General features: G+C 50.6%; 1 protein-coding gene across 12 annotated transcripts in view; it reads right to left on the reverse strand.

The window, feature by feature from the left end:
• CAMTA1 (calmodulin binding transcription activator 1) overlaps positions 1-18,074 on the reverse strand; it is a 975,525-nt gene that overhangs the window by 67,551 nt on the left and 889,900 nt on the right. The window lies entirely within an intron of this gene.

Genomic DNA, 18,074 nt, shown 5'->3' on the forward strand with positions numbered 1-18,074 from the left:
CAAACGCACACAGAAACAACCCCAACATTTGCAGAGCCCTTAAGCCTGTACACCCAATGAGGAATCGCTTGTTAGAGGCCGCGTGAAGGACACCCTGACCAAGCTGGGCCCTGCCTGTGCCGGTAGATCGTCCATGGCTTCCCTTGGGGGCTGCCACCCACTGTAAACCTGAGCAAGTTAATCGCCTGTTCTGAAGCCTGTCCTGGCAAAGCCCCAGTACATATTCCAATCCTGCTCTAGGTCAGCATTCCCACTGCACCTGTCTCTACCCCTCGCCTGCCCCCCGGGTCACCACGCAGGACCCCTTGCACGCCCCCCCCAACTTTGCTATGCACCTGCTCCCCTTTATCTGCTAGGGAGACTCCTATGCATTCATCAAGGTCCACCTCAAATCTGGCCACCCTCCGTGGCTTTTCCTGACGCTCTGGGCAGAACCGAACCTCCAGCTTTCTTATGGGTTGGTGTTGCAGTACACAGTGAGTGGGTTCTGTTTGTTTCCAGGGTGGCAATGAAAGGGTAGTCATCACGGACACATGGGCTCAGGAAACCAACCCCCTGGGTTCAGAGTGGGCTCCTTGCTAGCTGTGTTCCCCACTGTCTGTGCCTTCATAGCTATAGTGCAAGAGTTAAAGGAATCAGTAGGTGGAACGTGCATGTACTAGTGCCTGGCACTGATGTACATTCAATCAACATTAGCTACCGTTGCCAGCTTTGCCAAAACAGGGTACTTGGGGGTGAGGAGAAGTGGCTGGAGGTGGGGCTGGCTTCTGGGTTTCTGGTGCTGTTTTAATCTCGACCTGGGCACTGGTTTAGTTGTGAAAAGTCATTGAGTTGCATACTTAGAATATGCGCACTTTTCCATATGTCCATCATACATTAATGAAAAGTGTTTCTAAAAGTTGTTTTTCACTAAGAGCAAGACAGCCCTCATCTCCTTGAGAACAAGAACAAAGGCTGACTTATCCCAGCAGCTTGCACAGTGCTGGTGGGGCACACTGTAAGTGCTCAGTTGATGGTTGTTGAATTGCTCTGAATGGATTTGTGAGGAAGAGACCAGCAGGGGTGGAGGCTGACAGGAGAGACAGCGCCTTCCTCTGTACTCTAAAGTGCCAGGGAACTGGTGGTGATTTGGATCCAGTTCAGGCACCTGAAACCCAGTTAAAGAGAAGAAATCTTCAGTCTTTTCTCTCAGGTGGGGAAGTTCTTTTTCCTGGTTTTGTTTTGTTTTTGGCAGACACAGGGTTCAGTCCTGGCATCCCAGCTCTCTGAGGAGGGGCCTCAGGGGTACCTCACCCTTCCTCCACAGCCCCACCTCTGCCGAGCAGGTGAGACAGGTGGGGTCATGGCTGCAGCAGCCCAGGAGGCACTGGCTGAGCCCTGCTGAGTGGGTTGGGGTGAGGAGCCTGGGGTGATGTTTCTGCATGGGGGATGTCCTGGTACTGTTCCTCAGCTGGGCTCATTCTTCTCCTGGAGTGCCTACCACTCTGAGTCCTCACTGCACCACAGGAGCAGGAGGCTTCCTTGGGTCCCTGTCTTGGAAAGTCAGAGCTAGGGTGGGATGAGCTGGGTGCTCCTGAGGCGAGCCCCGAGCTCTGCCAGTGCCCTAGAACTGAATCTCCACAGGTGGTTCCTTGTGGTATTCGTGTTCTTTCTTCCAAGTTAGAAAATAAGAGAGTAAGGCATGCGCGTGAGTCAAGCATATTGTTACACTGGGTTTTTATGGGGCTTTGAGTATACCTGGGTTGTTTTGTAAAATAGAGAAAAAGAAAACGTTACTCAGTTATGAGTCCATTGGCAGTACCGAGGTCAAGTGCAATTTTTGTCCCTTAAAGCAGATACAGCCAGGCACAGTGGCTCACACCTGTAATCCCAGTACTTTAGGAAGCTGAGGCAGGAGGATCACTGGAACCCAGGATTTCAAGACCAGCCTGGGCAACATAGTGAGACCCCCTCTCTAGAATTTTTTTTTTTTTTTTTTTTTAATTAGCTGGGTGTGGTGGTGTGTGTCTGTAGTCCTTGCTATTTGGGAGGCTGAGGTGAGAAGATTGCTTGAGCCCAGCAGGTTGAGGCTGCAGTAAGCCATGATCACACCACTGCATTCCAGCCTGGGCAACAGAGCAAGACCCTGTCTCAAAAAGGACGGGGGGAGCAGATACAGGGAGTTGATATCGGCCCTAACCCTGCTGAGGGTCTCAGGATGAACCCAGGGGGTGGATCCTGTTGCAGAGGAGGAGGAAGGGAACTTCAGTCTGTTGGATGCCTGTTATCTGCCTGCTGTTGTGCTAGGCACTCACATACACTGCTGCTAATTCTCCTGCAAGTAGGATATTCCATAGAGGGTAAGACAAAGGCTTCAAAAAGTTAGCTAACTTGCTCAAAGCCACACAGCTGGAAAGCAGTAGATCTGGGTTTCAACTTCAGAGCCTGTGCTCATTCTGCCCTACTCCAAGCACCTAAAAACTCTTACCATTAAGTAGATATATTTGTTTAACAGAACAGTCTGGAAATTTCTACAAAGAATTTTTTTTTTTTTTTTTTTTTGAGACAGGAGCTCACTCTGTTGCCCAGGCTGGAGAGCAATGGCATGATCTTGGCTTGATGCAGCCTCAACCTCTACAAAGGAATTTTACTACAATGACTAAAGTTCAAGATGCACAACAGAAAATCCACATCAACCGATTTCATTACACTACACCTGTTACATTTCAGTACACGCTGGGGAAATGGTAGTCATTAATATTATATACCAAATATCTCTGGTTGCTATCCCTGGGGGTGCTTTGCACTGGCCTGAACCCTTTTAAATTAGATGTGACCATGTGACTTTCTTGGGCCAATGAAACATGAGTAAATCTGGTGTGTATTATTACAGATAGAAGTTTTAAGAACCAGTGACCTGCCCACCACATTCTTTCCCCCAGCCCTGGCAATTGTGCAAGCTTGTTTATAGGAAGAGGTAGCCTCTGCCAGCCTGGGCCCCTGTGTGACCATGATGAGTAGGGCCCTCCCTAGCAATTGTAGTTGGACTTGTAGCATGAATGAGAAATCCAGTCCTGAGATTGAATTTGTTGTTACTGCAGCATAATCTAACCTCTCCTGTCTGATAAGAAATCAGATGTTTCTGTATATATCAACTTCCAGTAAAAAAAAAAAACCTCACAGGATTCTGCTCAAACTAAGTGACAATTTAAAAATAAGAGCAACATGCATATTCAGTATATCTTTAAGCCTTGAAGAAGTAGAAAACATTTTTAAAAGCCACAGGTAAAGCTGACAAGGCAATTCAATGGGGAAAGAATTGTCTTCAACAAATGGGGCTAGGACAGTGGGCTATCCACATGATAAAGAATGAAGTTGAACTCCTGCCTCACACCATATATAAAATGTAACTCAAAGTGGATCAAAGACCTAAATATAAGAGGTAAAGCTACAAAACTCTTAGAAAAAAAAATATGGCAGTAAACCTTCATGACCTTGGATTTGGCAATCGTTTCTTAAATACATGAAAAGCACAAGCAACCAAAGGAAAAAATAAATAAATTGAACATGATCAAAATTGAAAACATCTATGCTTCAGAGGGCAACATCAAGAAGTAAAGACATTTCATTAAAAAGGAGAAAATATGGCCGGGCGCGGTGGCTCAAGCCTGTAATCCCAGCACTTTGGGAGGCCGAGACGGGCGGATCACGAGGTCAGGAGATGGAGACCATCCTGGCTAACACGGTGAAATCCCGTCTCTACTAAAAAATACAAAAAACTAGCCGGGTGCTGTGGCGGGCGCCTGTAGTCCCAGCTACTCGGGAGGCTGAGGCAGGAGAATGGCGTGAACCTGGGAGGCGGAGCTTGCAGTGAGCTGAGATCCAGCCACTGCACTCCAGCCTGGGCGGCAGAGCGAGACTCCGTCTCAAAAAAAAAAAAAAAAAAAAAAAGGAGAAAATATTTGCAAATCTCATATTTCATAAGTGACTTGTATCTCGAATATAAAGAGAACTCTTACATCTCAAAAACAAAAAGTAAAGAACCAGTTTTTTAAATGGGCAAAATATCTGAATAGACATTTCTCCAAAGAAGATCTCTAATAAGGGCATGAAAAGATGCTCAGCATTTGATTTGAGGAAATCAAAATCACTGAGGAAATGCAAAGCAAAACCACAATGAGATACCACTTCACACCCACTAAGTGACTATAATCACAAAGAAAGACAATAACAAGTGTTGGCAAGGATGTGGAGAAATTTGAACTTTTATACACTGGTGGTGGAAATGTCAAATGGCACAGCTACTTAGGAAAACAGTCTGGCAGTTCTTCAAAAGGTTAATCATAAAGTTATGATGTCACCCAGCCATTCCATTCCTAGGTATATATCCAAGAGAATGAAAAGCGATGTTCATACCTATGGACATTTACTTAGCAATAAAAATAACGAAGTACTGATACATGCTACAACGTGGGTGAACCTTAAAAACATCATGCTAAGTGCAAGAAGCCAGCCACAAGTCCATACATTATATTATATAATTTATAGAAAATGTCCACATTAGGAAACTATGGTGACAGAAAATGGATCAATAGTTGCTTAGGGAGGGTGGTGGTGGGGGAGCTGAGGACGAATGGGGAGTGACCCTGCCATGGGTGCCAGGATCTTTCTTGGGGGATGAAGATGTTCTAAAATTAGTTTGTGGTGATGACTGCACAGCCCTGTGAAAAACTCAGAAACTTTGAATCGTACTTCAAATAGGTAAACTGTATGGTATGCTAATTATATCTCAATAAAGCTGTAACACACACACATAGACAAAGGAGAAGAGAAAGAGAATGAAGAAGTATAGAATAGAAATCGATGGATTTAACTTGAGAAAAGAAGACTGACCGACGGGAAAAGCTAGGCCCAGGTCAGGAGAGTCTGATGGCTGATCCTCCCAGTGAGTCGGTCTGGGCCTATGTGGGGTACAGTGGCAGGAGGGGAATGTGAACAGACAGGCCCTGTCCCATGACTACTCGGTGAGGAGATGAGACTGGCACAGGGGAGGCCCTAGTCACACGATGGTGATGCACAGGGCAGAAGGTGTCAGAAGACAGGCAGTTTCTCACGGTGCTTCTGAAGGTCGTGAAAAAGCCGAGGGTGAGTCTGTGAAGTCCCTGCTGGCCATAACGCTGTCCCTGACAGCTGGGGATCCTGGTGAGAACAGCATTCAGAACTTGGGATTCTCCTTGCAGATCACAATGGTTGGCTGATTCAGGGGCAAGGGGGAGCTTTACAGAGAGCCTCAAACATCTCCAGCTGAGCTGCACCTGTCAGGGCCCCTGGGCCGTCCAGGAAGAAGGAGGCGCTGAGGTGGGGGACCAGGTCCTGGCCTGGGGTCAGCAGCCTGGGCTCTGGTTCCAGTTCCGCCCCCCACCCCCGCCCCCAGAATTACCTGTATGGCAAACTCCTTTCCCTTCCTGTGCCTCAGTTTCCTCCTCTGTAAAATCAGTTTAGACTACACTGCAAGGTTGTTCTGCCTGCAGCCAGTGGGCCACATGCCACCCAGGACAGCTCTGAATGTGGCCCAACACAAATTCATAAACTTTCTTAAAACATTATGAATTTTGTGTGTGTGTGTAATTTTTTTTAACCTAATCAGCTATCGTTAGTGTTAGTGCATTTTATGTGTGACCTAAGACAGCTCTTCTTCTTCTAGTGTGGCCCAGGGAAGCCAAAAGATTGGATACCCTGGACTAGAGTCTCAACATAATTCTTTGAAAATCCTGTTTAATCCAAATCCATTGTTGCTGCTGAAGGGACAGGTCTAAGGCCATGTTGGGGGGTCAGGTGCATGGCCAGCATGACCTGACAGAGCAGGTGCCCCCTGTGCTTCAGCTGCAGGGACTCTGGGCTTAAAATCATCAGTCCCATGAGTGCAGTTGCTTGCATGAGCCTGGCCAACCCATGGCATCAAGAGAACGTACCCATTCTCATCACTTTGAGCCATTCAGCTTTGGGCTGGCAAGAGATAACTGGCCCTGACAGTGATGTGGAGGATAGTGGGGAGAAAAGGTGTTTGCTACCAGGACATGCCATGATTGGTGTCATCCTGGGAAGGTGCCAGCTCTAATATGGAGGGAGGAAGAGATGCATTAGCCATCAGCCCGAGACCTGGCAGGTTTCTCCTAATGGACATAATGCAGAAAAGAATCCAAAGAAGCGGAGTGAAACCACCTTCAACTCACCCTGCTGGCTGACACAGGCCCATCCATCCCCCCAGTAACCCCTACCAGGTCCTCACTATTACACACATGTTGGATGATAAAATACACAGCTATTCTCCCCATTAAAGTGGGGGAAATGCAGAGACATCTCCGCTGTGAAGGGGAGCAGGATACTACAGGGTGGATCGTCCCACATCAGTTCAGGTGGTGGGGAGGCATGGTGAAAAAGTGCCCACTTGGCTACAATGTCAGATGGCCCTGAGTTTGAATCCCCAGCTGTGTGACACAGGATAAGTCACTTGACCCCTCTAAGATTCAGGTTCCTCGTCAATAGAATGGGGATGGAAAGATCTGGAATACAGCCGGGATGAAATCGGATAATAAACTTAAGTAGATAGCCCAGGGCCTGGTGGGTGCTCAGTGAGGGCTCAGGGGATAGAACCCAGAAGTCACCACCACTTTGGGTCTTCCTCAGGATATGTTCCAGATCTTTCGAGGTGGCAGATGCCTTCCTGCCAGTTTCCTCCCTGTGCTGTTAGAATGAGCTCGCCTTTCCTGTGTGCTCAGTAGCTGGGTGAGGGAGCTGGCCAGGATGCCCTAGGCAGATTGAGTAATCCCACACAGATACAAGAGAGGTGCTCCAACTGAATCTTACTCTGTAGCCATTCAGGAGTAGCTGGGGTGAGAAGACCCAGGCCCAGACCTCTTAGCATGCACTGGTTTAACTCACAGGTCCCACCCAGTCCAGCCTGCACCAGTAGAGCAATACAGGCTCTTTCTTCTAAGCAAGAATTCCCACATGTCCATGCACCCGTTCACCTGGCTAAGGGCTCACAGATCCTCCCGTGCAGAGTGTGTGGGCTGCCACGGCCTCCTCTATGGCTCCCTGTTCACGGTCCAACCCTTCTTAAGCTCCTGGAGAGGTGCTCAGGAGACCCCAGTCTTCAAGTCTGAGACAGCATGAGGTCCTGTGGGGCTATAGTCAACTTTTCCATGAGGCAGAAGACCCCACTGAGCCTTCAAAGAGGATGCCATGTACCCTACAGCCCAGTAGAGTCACAGTGGGAAACGGGCATTTTAATCAGAAAAGCACTCTCAAAAAAGACACTAAATCAAGCTGTCCCAGTGTGGCTTTCTTACAAAGCAGGTAAGATTTATTTAAAAAAACAAAACAAAACACTGGCCGGGCGCTATGGCTCACACCTGTAATCCCAGCACTTTGGGAGGCTGAGGCAGGTGGATCATGAGGTCAGGTGTTGGAGACCAGCCTGACCAACACAGTGAAACCCCATCTCTACTAAAAATACAAAAAATTAGCTGGGCGTGGTGGTGGTGCCTGTAGTCCTAGCTACTCGGGAGGCTGAGGTAGGAGAACTGCTTGAACCTAGGAGGTGGAGGTTGCAATGCGCCGAGATCACACCACTGTACTCCTGCCTGGGCGACAGTGCAAGACTCCATCTCAAAAAACAAACAAACAATCAAACAAGGCCGAGCACGGTGGCTCACGCCTGTAATCCCAGTACTTTGGGAGGCCGAGGCGGGTGGATCACGAGGTCAGAAGATCGAGACCATCCTAGCTAACACGGTGAAACCCTGTCGCTACTAAAAATACAAAAAATTAGTCAGGCGTGGTGGTGGGCGCCTGTAGTCGTAGCTACTCGGGAGGCTGAGGCAGGAGAATGACGTGAACCCGGGAGGTGGAGTTTGCAGTGAGCCGGGATCAAGCCACTGCACTCCAGCCTGGGCGACAGAGCAAGACTCGTCTCAAAACAAACAAAAAACCAAACAAAAACACAATCAAACAAAAACTTGGAGATCTAATTAAAGAGAAACAAGTGTGCTCTCTCGTAGGCAACAGTGGAGTCAAAAGACTCTGGCATTTACATTACAAGAAAGCCATTTTGACATCACCATTCTCACAGCCACTGTCAGGTACCTGTGAAAATGAGAGCTGGGGCTGGGCGCGGTGGCTCAAGCCTGTAATCCCAGCACTTTGGGAGGCCGAGACGGGCGGATCGCGAGGTCAGGAGATCGAGACCATCCTGGCTAACACGGTGAAACCCCGTCTCTACTAAAAATACAAAAACTAGCCGGGCGAGATGGCGGGCGCCTGTAGTCCCAGCTACTCGGGAGGCTGAGGCTGGAGAATGGCGTAAACCCGGGAGGGGGAGCTTGCAGTGAGCTGAGATCCGGCCACTGCACTCCAGACCCGGCAACAGAGCGAGACTCCGCCTCAAAAAAAAAAAAAAAAAAAAAAAGAAAATGAGAGCTGGAAAGTTATCTTTTTAGGGAAGCAACTAGCTACTACCTAAGAATAATAAGCACCAAGGTCATGAAGAGATGAGCTGTTACCAACAGGAGAGAGAGCAATCACAAAGGAAGGCGCAATTATGTGCAAGTGTATTTTAAATGACAGCCGTCTCCTGCACCAGGGGAGGCAGAGCTGACATATTTAGTTCAGGGAGGATTTGCAGATACCTTTGGTGCTTAAGTGACATTACTTAGAAAAAAAAAAAAGTGGCCAGGGAAAAGTGCAGACGTGTCATGCACACGCACGCCCCCGCCCGCACACGCACGGCCCCTACCCCTGCTGATCTCTCTTTGGCACCCTGAGTCACTTTTTCACTGTGACCCCTCACGGTACAGCCACAGTCCCATGCAGGCCAGCACCTCACTGGCTCTGGAACCATGAAGTGGAAGCTGTCCCCTGCTTGGCTCTGCTGCCCCCCAGGGTCTAAGAAGCACCCATGTCCAAAGTGAAATACCATGGATCATGCTCTGTCTCCAGAGTGGGAACAAGAAACGCAGCCCCACCCAATGATCCTCCTGGTCTAATCTCACTTTTAAGTGACTTGGAATAATGCCAGGGCGTTTCATCAAATATAAAAATGATCACCCACTCACTCTCTTACTGGGAATGGAAAAATGAGAATGCCAGGGGAGGAATGATGTCTTTGAGTGCAACTGGGGGCCTGGGAGCTTCAGGCTCCCTACCGTGCCCTCTTCTCTGTGCTCAGAGCTCGCTCTTGCCTGCTGCTTTCCAGGGGAGGGGTGTAAAGACTCATGATGAATGCATTCAGTCATTTCCAAGTTCCAGAGTGCTGGGGGCTTCCAGGGCATCAGGCCCCACCTCTTGGGGGCTGTGTCTGCAGCATTTCTGGGCTGGCTCCATAGCACCTCTGTGCAGGCCCAGTGCAGAGCTATCTACCGGTTTCTCCTGACTTTAGCTCTCCTGGGTGACCCAGACTAGACCTTCTGATGTCATAATAAACATCATGGAGCTTATAAAATTAGAGCAATGATGCATTTTTTATGCCTTAGGAATTACACTGAATTGTTAATGTCCTGGAAAATGGCTGAATACTGCATCCGTAGCTTTCCTATCCCTTAAGGGTGAATTATTGAGCAGGAACGCTCTCTCCCCAGGTCCCCGCCCTGGCTCAGAGATCCCTGTATGCACCCAGCTGGGCACTAATGGCAAGGTCAGATCCATTCCCATCAATGTTGAGGAGAGGAAGAGAAGCTTGTTGGAGAAGGGCAGCCATTGAGGAGGGGACAGTTGTTCTAGGGTTTCCTTCAGCCTCCCAGCCCCCAGCGTAGGAGAGGGAGATGGCAGAGAGGGCCAGAGGGAGGGAGCTGGTGGCTTCAAATGGAGCCATTCACAACCCTGCACAGCAAATGGAGCTGTCGGGAGGACACTTGACCGAGAGGAGAGCATTGCTTGAGCCAGGGGTGCCGTCTGCAGGATGGAGACAGGAGGCAGTGTTGTTTTCACGGCATCGTGGACCATGGCACAGGTGAGCAATTTAAAAAGGTGATTGGAATCATATGTTAGAATAATCACCTTAGCAGTCAAAGGCTCCTGGAATTTCTCATTTAATTTCACATTCTAGGTGGACTGATCTGTAATTTAGTTAATTTCACATCTCCACCCAGGAAAACTGCAGCTTTGCACAATATTTTCTGCAGACGACAAAGTATTCACCCAAACTATTTCTCATAATAAAATGTGCTCTTTGTCCCCAGAGAACTGCTGAATACTACAGAAGATCTGTGTAGGAGCCATGCTTTAAAAATAATAACAAACACCTCAGACACACACCAACACTGTCCTCCCTTGATAAAGATACCAAAACAAATCTGGTCTCTGGGGTGAGGAGTAGGAGAAGCAGGTCCGAGCAGGTGGGTGCGGAGGAGTGGGAAGGTGCCATTTTGTGTAGGAAAGAATTTAACCTTGCCCAAAGAGAGGTCTGGCTCTTGTCCTCACCTTCTGGGAGGTGAACTCTAAGTCCTTGGAATATCATGCCTGATTGGAGTTTCTTTGTTTGCCTGGGATCCTTGGGTCACAGAATGGTCTAACCACATGATTTAGGGTAGGTGTTGGCCACACTGGATAGGTTTAGGGTAGGGGTTGGCTGTGCCAGAAAGATCAACAATGTGACTTAGGGTGGGGGCTTTGGGTCACGTGGTATCAGCTGACTTTGGAGGAGCTGGAGAGGGAGGGCAGTGACTTGGACAGTCACCTGTGTGATGGAGCCACAATAAAAACTCTGAACACTGGGGCTATGGTGAGCTGTATGGGTACTGTTACACATCAATGCCAGGAAAGTCATGCTTTTCATGACTCCATGGGGAAGAGGACAGTGGAAGCTCCATGTCTGGTACCTTCCTGGACTATGCCTTATACCCTTCCTTCCTTGGCTGATTTTAATCTGTATCCTTTTGATGTAATAGAGTGCAACTGTGAGTATGAGAGCTTTTGGTGAGTTCTGAGTCCTTCCAGTGAATGATCAAACCTGAGGGTGGTCTAGGGGATCCCTTGCAGTTGGTGCAGAAATAAGGGTGGTCTTAGGTGGATGGTGCTCCCTTTAACTTGACAGGTGGCTGACAGGGTTTGGCTGTGTCCCCACCCAAATCTCATCTTGAATTCCCATGTGTTGTGGGAGGGACCCAGTGGGAGATAATTGAATCATGGAGGCAAGTCTTTCCCGTGCTGTTCTCACGGTAGTGAATAAATCTCACGAGATCTGATGGTTTTAAAAAGAGGAGTTCCCCTTACGAGCTCTCTCTCTCGGCCTGCTGCCATCCATGTAAGATGTGACTTGCTCCTCCTTGCCTTCCACTATGATTGTGAGGCTTCCCCAGCCATGTGGAACCGTAAGTCCAATTAAACCTCTTTCTTTTGTAAATTGCTCAGTCTTGGCTATGTCTTTATCAGTGGTGTGAAAACAGGCTGATACATTGACACTGGCACATTCTTTCTACATACGAAGGACACTCCTATGACCACACATTACAGTTTTGATAGAGAATTAGCCACTGTCAAGTGTGTTCCCTCCAGATGGAGGCACAGGGGGTCTCCCCTGGCTTCTTACACCTCCCGGACACTCGAGCACTCATCACATTAATCATGTTGGCCTGTGTGCCTCCTGCCCTGGGCTGTGAGTTCCTGGGGGGTGGGGGGATGCCTGGTTGATGGGTAAAGCCTTGGTTCCAGCAGGTACTGCTGAATGACAGATGGGTGGACAGGCTGTCACCTATCAAGGCTGTTTCTTCCATATAGTTTATGACCCAGTTTGGGGGAGAGGTGCCTGTGAATGACAACCTGAGGCTGGGTGCTGGGAGGCTTCAACAGGGCCATGATGTGAAGCACCAGGCCTAGGGCCTGGCTGGTGGTCATTACTGTCACTGTCATAGCAGTGTGTTTTGGAGCGGCAGGATTCCTGTGGATAGGGAGGTTTTCATGGCCCCTGACTCACTTACTCATTCATTCATTCATTCATTCTTACCTTCACCAGGCGAATGTGGGACTGGGTCAGGGGCATCACAGAGGGTGAGAGGAGGTTCCCCTCCGGGGCCCCTGCACCACAACCCACCAGGTAGTGACTCGCCAAGGACCAGCCCGAGAAACCCCCTCCCTCTCTGAGGCCTAGAGAGAGGGCTGAGCAGCTCCAGGAAGAGAAGTGCTTTTTCCTTTCTCTTCCAGCTTCAGTGAGCTGAAGGGAGGATTTCTCATCAGGTAGCCCTTTAAAAGCTCTGAAGGCAGCCTCAGGGCACATTCAATAAAGAGGTAGCCAAGGGTCAAGCTTCGGCATTCCGGTCTTGGGCCACTTGCCTGGAGCTTGTTCAGTGACAGGGAGATCCAAAGGGAGGCGATGGTGCCTGGTTAGTCCTGGACACCCTCCCCAGCCTGGTTCTGATGTCAGAGAGGCTAGCTGGGCAGCTGGATCCTAAAGCTGAAGTCAGTCAGCCGTGAGGACAATGGCCATGAAGATACCACTAGGCCATCTGTCCTTCCCTCCCTCCCTTGAAGAAACCTTCCCTGAGACCCTACTATGTCCCTGGCCCCCTATGCTGGGGCATGATGATAATTAAGACAGAAGTCCTTGGCCTTGGGACTCAGCAATATTGTCACACTTATCAATTTCCTCCACACCCACAGATGTGCTTTATTCAGTGCCACCTCCAGACATTTCAGACTTCTCTCTCTCTCTCTCTCTCTCTCTCTCTCTCTCTCTCTGTCTCTGTCTCTCTCTCTCTCATCCATTTGCTCTCTCAGCTCTGGGGGCTACACCCTCCTGCCACTGACTTTTCACAAAGATGTCCCAAAAGCCCCTTAAACTCAGCCTAACTCCTAACTGGTCCTCCTCCAAGGTGAATGACATGGAGCCTCCATAGTGAATCCACCCACAAAACCTCCTGATGCCATCTCCTCCATGGCTCTCACACTGTCTCTGTGCCCCCAGAACTGCCAAGTTACCATCATCTCTAGCCAGGATGATTTCCTGGTCTCTCCTCACCCTCTGAACCTCCTTCAATCTGTTCTCCACGTGGTTGCCACGTGCGTGTCTTCAGAAGCCAACTTGGGCCTGTCCCTGCCTCTCCAACCCTCGGTGGCTTCCCTGTCCTTGGGGATAAAGCCTGGCGCACACAGCCCTGGCTCTGAGGGTCCCGCCAGCCCCTCTGTCCTGATCTACTGCCTGCCCCTCTGCCTCACTGGCTTCATGGCTCCCTCCCACCACAGAGCTGCTGCGCATGCCATTCCTGAGGCCTGGAACGTTTGCCTTCTCTCTTCAGGGAGTTAACTTGTGCTCATCCTTCAGATCTTGGGTTGGGGGTCGTTTCTTCAAGAAAGCCCTCCCAGGCCTCCCTGAGAAGTCACCGTCCTCCCCAAATGCTTGTTCGTGAGAAGGCAGGTGGTCAGTTCTGATGTTTCCTCCGCTGGACGGGAAGCTCGTTGACTGCAGGTCCTCATCTGATCCATTTCTTCTGATCCTCATCACGTGACACACTGCCTGGCACCTAACAGGGACTCCACTGAGAGTTGTCGTGAATAACCAGGCAGCAAGGACAGGCTCCAGCCCTGGGAGGCAGCTCCAAAGTTGTGCAGGTGCAACAGGAAGCGGCTCTAGAAGCCTCGCATGGCATGGAGGTCAAGAGCGGACGATGGGGTAACACAGCTGTGTGTGACTCTCTCTGCGCCACCCACTCACTGTTGTCTGAGCATCTTCATCTGCGGACCAGGGGCCTCACAGGTTGTCAGGAAGTCTCAGTGAGTCACTACACGTGGGTACGCATCAGCACTTCATAGCCAGGTCCCGGCAGGTGGCGCATGTGCAGATGTCAGCTGCTGTCCTTCCTGGTGGCAACTCTGTGCCAGAAGGTGTTTTGCTGAAAGAAACAGTCGTGGCGGCTCAGAAGTCTGCCATGTGTCTCAAGACCAATCGATGCAGCTTGGTGCCACCGAAGTGATGCAAGATGTCACCAGCTCTTCTCAAGACCCCCAAATGGGGTGTGGGGCTGGGGCAGAGTTCCTCATCCACGTGCCAGCACATCTCAGGATTTGGTATGACAGGAGACACTCCGAGGCCTCCACTGGGTATCTCCTGATCTGCTGATGCCAGAACTGGTCCTTCTGCATGAGGGGCAGGGAGCAGAGGGCTAGAGCCAGGTCACTGCTCCCTCTCTCCTGCCAGTGTGAATGTGGGGAGAGTGTCAGCTCACTCCACGGGGACACCGGAGGCAAACCTTGACCTCGCCAAAGAAACCACAACCCACCACACAGAAGCTGCCCAGGCAGGGCTCCCAACTGGCTCTTTTTTTTTTGAGATGGAGTTTTGCTCTTGTTGCCCAGGCTGGAGTGCAGTGGCACGATCTTGACTCACTGCAACCTCTGCCTCCCAGGTTCAAGTGATTCTCCTGTCTCAGCCTCCCAAGTAGCTAGGATTACAGGCGCCTGCCACCACACCCGGCTAATTTTTTGTATTTCCAGTAGAGACGGGGTTTCACCATGTTGGTCAGGCTGGTCTCGAACTCCTGACCTCAGGCGATCCGCCCACCTCGGCCTCCCAAAGTGCTGGGATTACAGGCGTGAGCCACCGCACCTGCTGGCCGGCTCGTTTCTTATCCACCTTCGTGTCCTACCTTCTGGGGCACAGGTGAATTTGGCAGTGGGATGGAGAAGGGGATACAGACAGAGGGAGGAGAGCGTGCGGAAGGAGTCAGGAGGTGACTTCCATCCCAGTTCAGCAATGGCTTGGGGCCAGCAGCTGCTCTTCAGGGGCCTGGGTTCCTTCCAGAAGAATGAGGAGATTGGAATATGGGACAATTTCCAACTCCTGAACAACCTCACTTTGTTTCTGGTGTATCAACTGTTTTCCCTCTGCCACTGATTTTTCTCTTTTTTTTTTTTTTTTTTTTTTTTTGAGATGGTCTCACTGTCACTCAGGCTAGACTGCAACGGCACGATCTCAGCTCACTGCAGCCCCAACCTCCAGGGCTCAAGTGATCCTCCTGCCTCAGCCTCCCGAGTAGCTGGGACCACAGGTGCCACCTGTGCCACCACACCTGGCTGATTTTTGTATTTTTTTTGTCAAAACAGGGTTTCACCATGTTGCCCAGGCAGGTCTTGAACTGACCTCAAGCAATCCTCCTGCCTCGGCTTCCAAAAGTGCTGGGATTACAGGTGTGAGCCACCACGCCTGGCTTGCCACAGATTTTTTTTTTTTTTTTTTTGAGAAGGAGTTTCACTTTTGTCATCCAGGCTGGAGTGCAATGGCGTGGTCTTGGCTCACTGCAACCTCTGCCTCCTGGGTTCAAGCGATTCTCCTGCCTCAGCCTCCCGAGTAGCTGGGACCACAGGTGCCACCTGTGTCACCACACCTGGCTAATTTTTGTATTTTTGGTGGAGAGGGGGTTTCACCATTTTGGCCAGGCTGGTCTTGAACTCCTGACCTCAGGTGATCCGCCTACCTTGGCCACCCAAAGTGCTGGGATTACAGGTGTGAGCCACTGCGCCCGGCCTGATGTTTTAAAAAGTCTCCTGTTATTCATGAAGTATGGTCCGTATGACACATACCTGCATCTCACTGTTTTTTCCCTAACAAAGGACTCACAACAAAGGATTTCACAACAGGTGCAAAGTCTCAGCAGATTACTGCCAGGGAGGGAGCCAGTCTTCAGCCTGTCAAAGACTATTTTGAATGTCCTGGTATCACAGATGTGGGGGACAGGGTTGCTGGGCTGCTCAGAAGGGTCAGAGATATGTGTATTTTTAGGAGCTTCTGAAAGGACAGGTCTTTGTCCTTGGCCCCAGTTAGAGGCCGAGCATTGGACTGGATGGGAAGGGTGTCCTCTCACCTTGCTCAGGACCACTAGGAACTTGCATCCCCACAGAGGCTGCACTAGGCCCCAATCAGCACTTGTGTCTTCTCTTCTCCACAGCAGGTGTTCTGGGTCTCAGGACCACTTCTCCGGGCAGCTGCATACACAAACTGGCACCTCCCTTGGTTTCCGGGGAGATGGATTCTGGGAGCCCAATCCCAGGAAAGGCTAAGGACATCAGCCCACCACCGGCCTGGACCAGCCAGATCCCCTGACCGGTCTCTCTGTGGTCCCAGCTTTGCCAAGAGGCCTTTCTTCAAGGTTATACTTTTAGGGGAACAGCTGACCCATATCCGAATGCTGTGGTAGAATAATGGGAGTCCGGCCAGGCGCAGTGGCTCATGCCTGTAATCCCAGCACTTTGCGAGGCTAAGGCGGGTGTATCACTTGAGGTCAGGAGTTTGAGATCAGCCTGGCCAACATGGCAAAACTCTGTCTCTACTAAAAATACAAAAATTAGTTGGGTGTGGTGGTATACACCTGTAATCCCAACTACTTGGGAGGCTGAAGCAGGAGAATCACTTGAACCCAGGAGGCAGAGGCTGCAGTAAGCTGAGATGGAGCCACTACACTCTAGCCTGAGTGACAGAGCAAGACTCTGCCAAAAAAAAAAAAAAAAAGGAATAATGAGAGTCCGATGTAACTGATGTAGGAGCTGGGGCATAATTGCCTAAGCAAGCCTGCCAGGCAGGCTTCTGGTGAAGCTGCACGATTCTTGCACCCAGCAACAACCAGTGGTCAGGGCCCGGGAACTGTCTCTACCAGGTCTGATATCAACACAGTGTTGGGGGGTGAATCACAGTTTGTTCCTGCTTTGGGGCTCACCTGGAGCCCCTGCTCCCCAGCAGGGAGCCATGAAGAAGGAATCTGTTTCTGGGACTCAGAGCAGATGTGGGACATCTCCACAAGCCCAGGAACATCTCCTGGGGCCCATGGACCTGTCAAAAGGTTGGCGAGACCAACACCAGAAGTGCAAGGTGGGAAAAGCAGGGGACGGGGCCTTTCCTTCTGCTGAATGAGCAGTGGATTGGGCAGTGGGAGGCACACGATCTCCTGGGCCAGGCAAGAGTCTGAGAGACTCCTGCCCTTTCTCATCTGGCCCCAGACTGCGGAAGGCTGTGGCTCTGAGCTCAGAGACAGGTATGGTGCCGTCTCACCTGGAATTTCCAGCCACTTCTCGGAGTTCTGCAAATCCATAGAGCTCCCTCTTGCCTCAGGACCTTCCTACCCACCTCTCCCTGCTTGGAGGGCCCTTACCCAGCTCCCCGCTTGGCATCTGACCTGCCCGACCATGTCCTTTTTTTGAAACACCTTCGTTTCTTAGCCTCCATGGGTCACATCCTGCTGGTTTTCTCTCCGTCACACTGGCTGTCCTCCTCACCCCCTTGGCCAGCTCCTCGTCTGCTTGGTGTCCACATACCAGAGGAGACTGTGCTTGATCCTGCAGCCTCTCCTCTGCTTCATCTGTGCCCTTTCACGGAGCTAGGTTGCTAAACACCATCTGCATGCAGAGGACCCCTAAACATCATCTCCATTCTGGATCTCTCATTGGCCTCCAGACTTTCAGACCCCACTGTGAACCCGCCGTCTCTCATGAGGTTGTCGGCTGTAACGTGACATAAACCGAACACTAGATTCTCCTGTCCCCTCGGGTTTGCTGCTGCTTCAACCTTCTCCATCTCAGGAAATGGTTTGCTGTCCCTCCGGTGGTTGGAGCCCCAAATCTAGGCGTTATTACTCATCATCCTCTCCCGTTCTTCATATTCAAATCAACAGCAGAACCCTTGACTTCACTTCCAAACAACCCCAGACCCACCCTGTCCCTCAGGAGTCGTTGTTCCAGCCTTGTCAGAGCCACCATCACCTCTTGCACAAACCGACGCAAGAGCCCTGGAGAAGTCTCTGTGCCAGTGGAGACACAATTCATTCTCCCGATGGCAGCTGCCGCGTTCTTGCAAACATACATCTGTGTGTGGCAGCGCCCCTCCCATGGTTCCCCACTGACCTCAGAATAAAAGCCCAGCCCCCTGCTCTGGGTGACGCGTCCCATATGGCCTCTGCTGATCCCCTGGCCCTCTCTCATCCCTGCAACCCCCTCCACCTCCCCTTCCTCTGTTCTGGCTGCAGCACACTCTTCAGCTCCCCCAACATGCCAACTCCCTCCACTCCCCTTCCTCTATTCTGGCTGCAGCGCACTCTTCAGCTCCCCCAATATGCCAG

Source organism: Trachypithecus francoisi, unplaced genomic scaffold, assembly GCF_009764315.1.
Source record: "Trachypithecus francoisi isolate TF-2019V2 unplaced genomic scaffold, Tfra_2.0 Lachesis_group12, whole genome shotgun sequence".
Taxonomy (NCBI): domain Eukaryota; kingdom Metazoa; phylum Chordata; class Mammalia; order Primates; family Cercopithecidae; genus Trachypithecus; species Trachypithecus francoisi.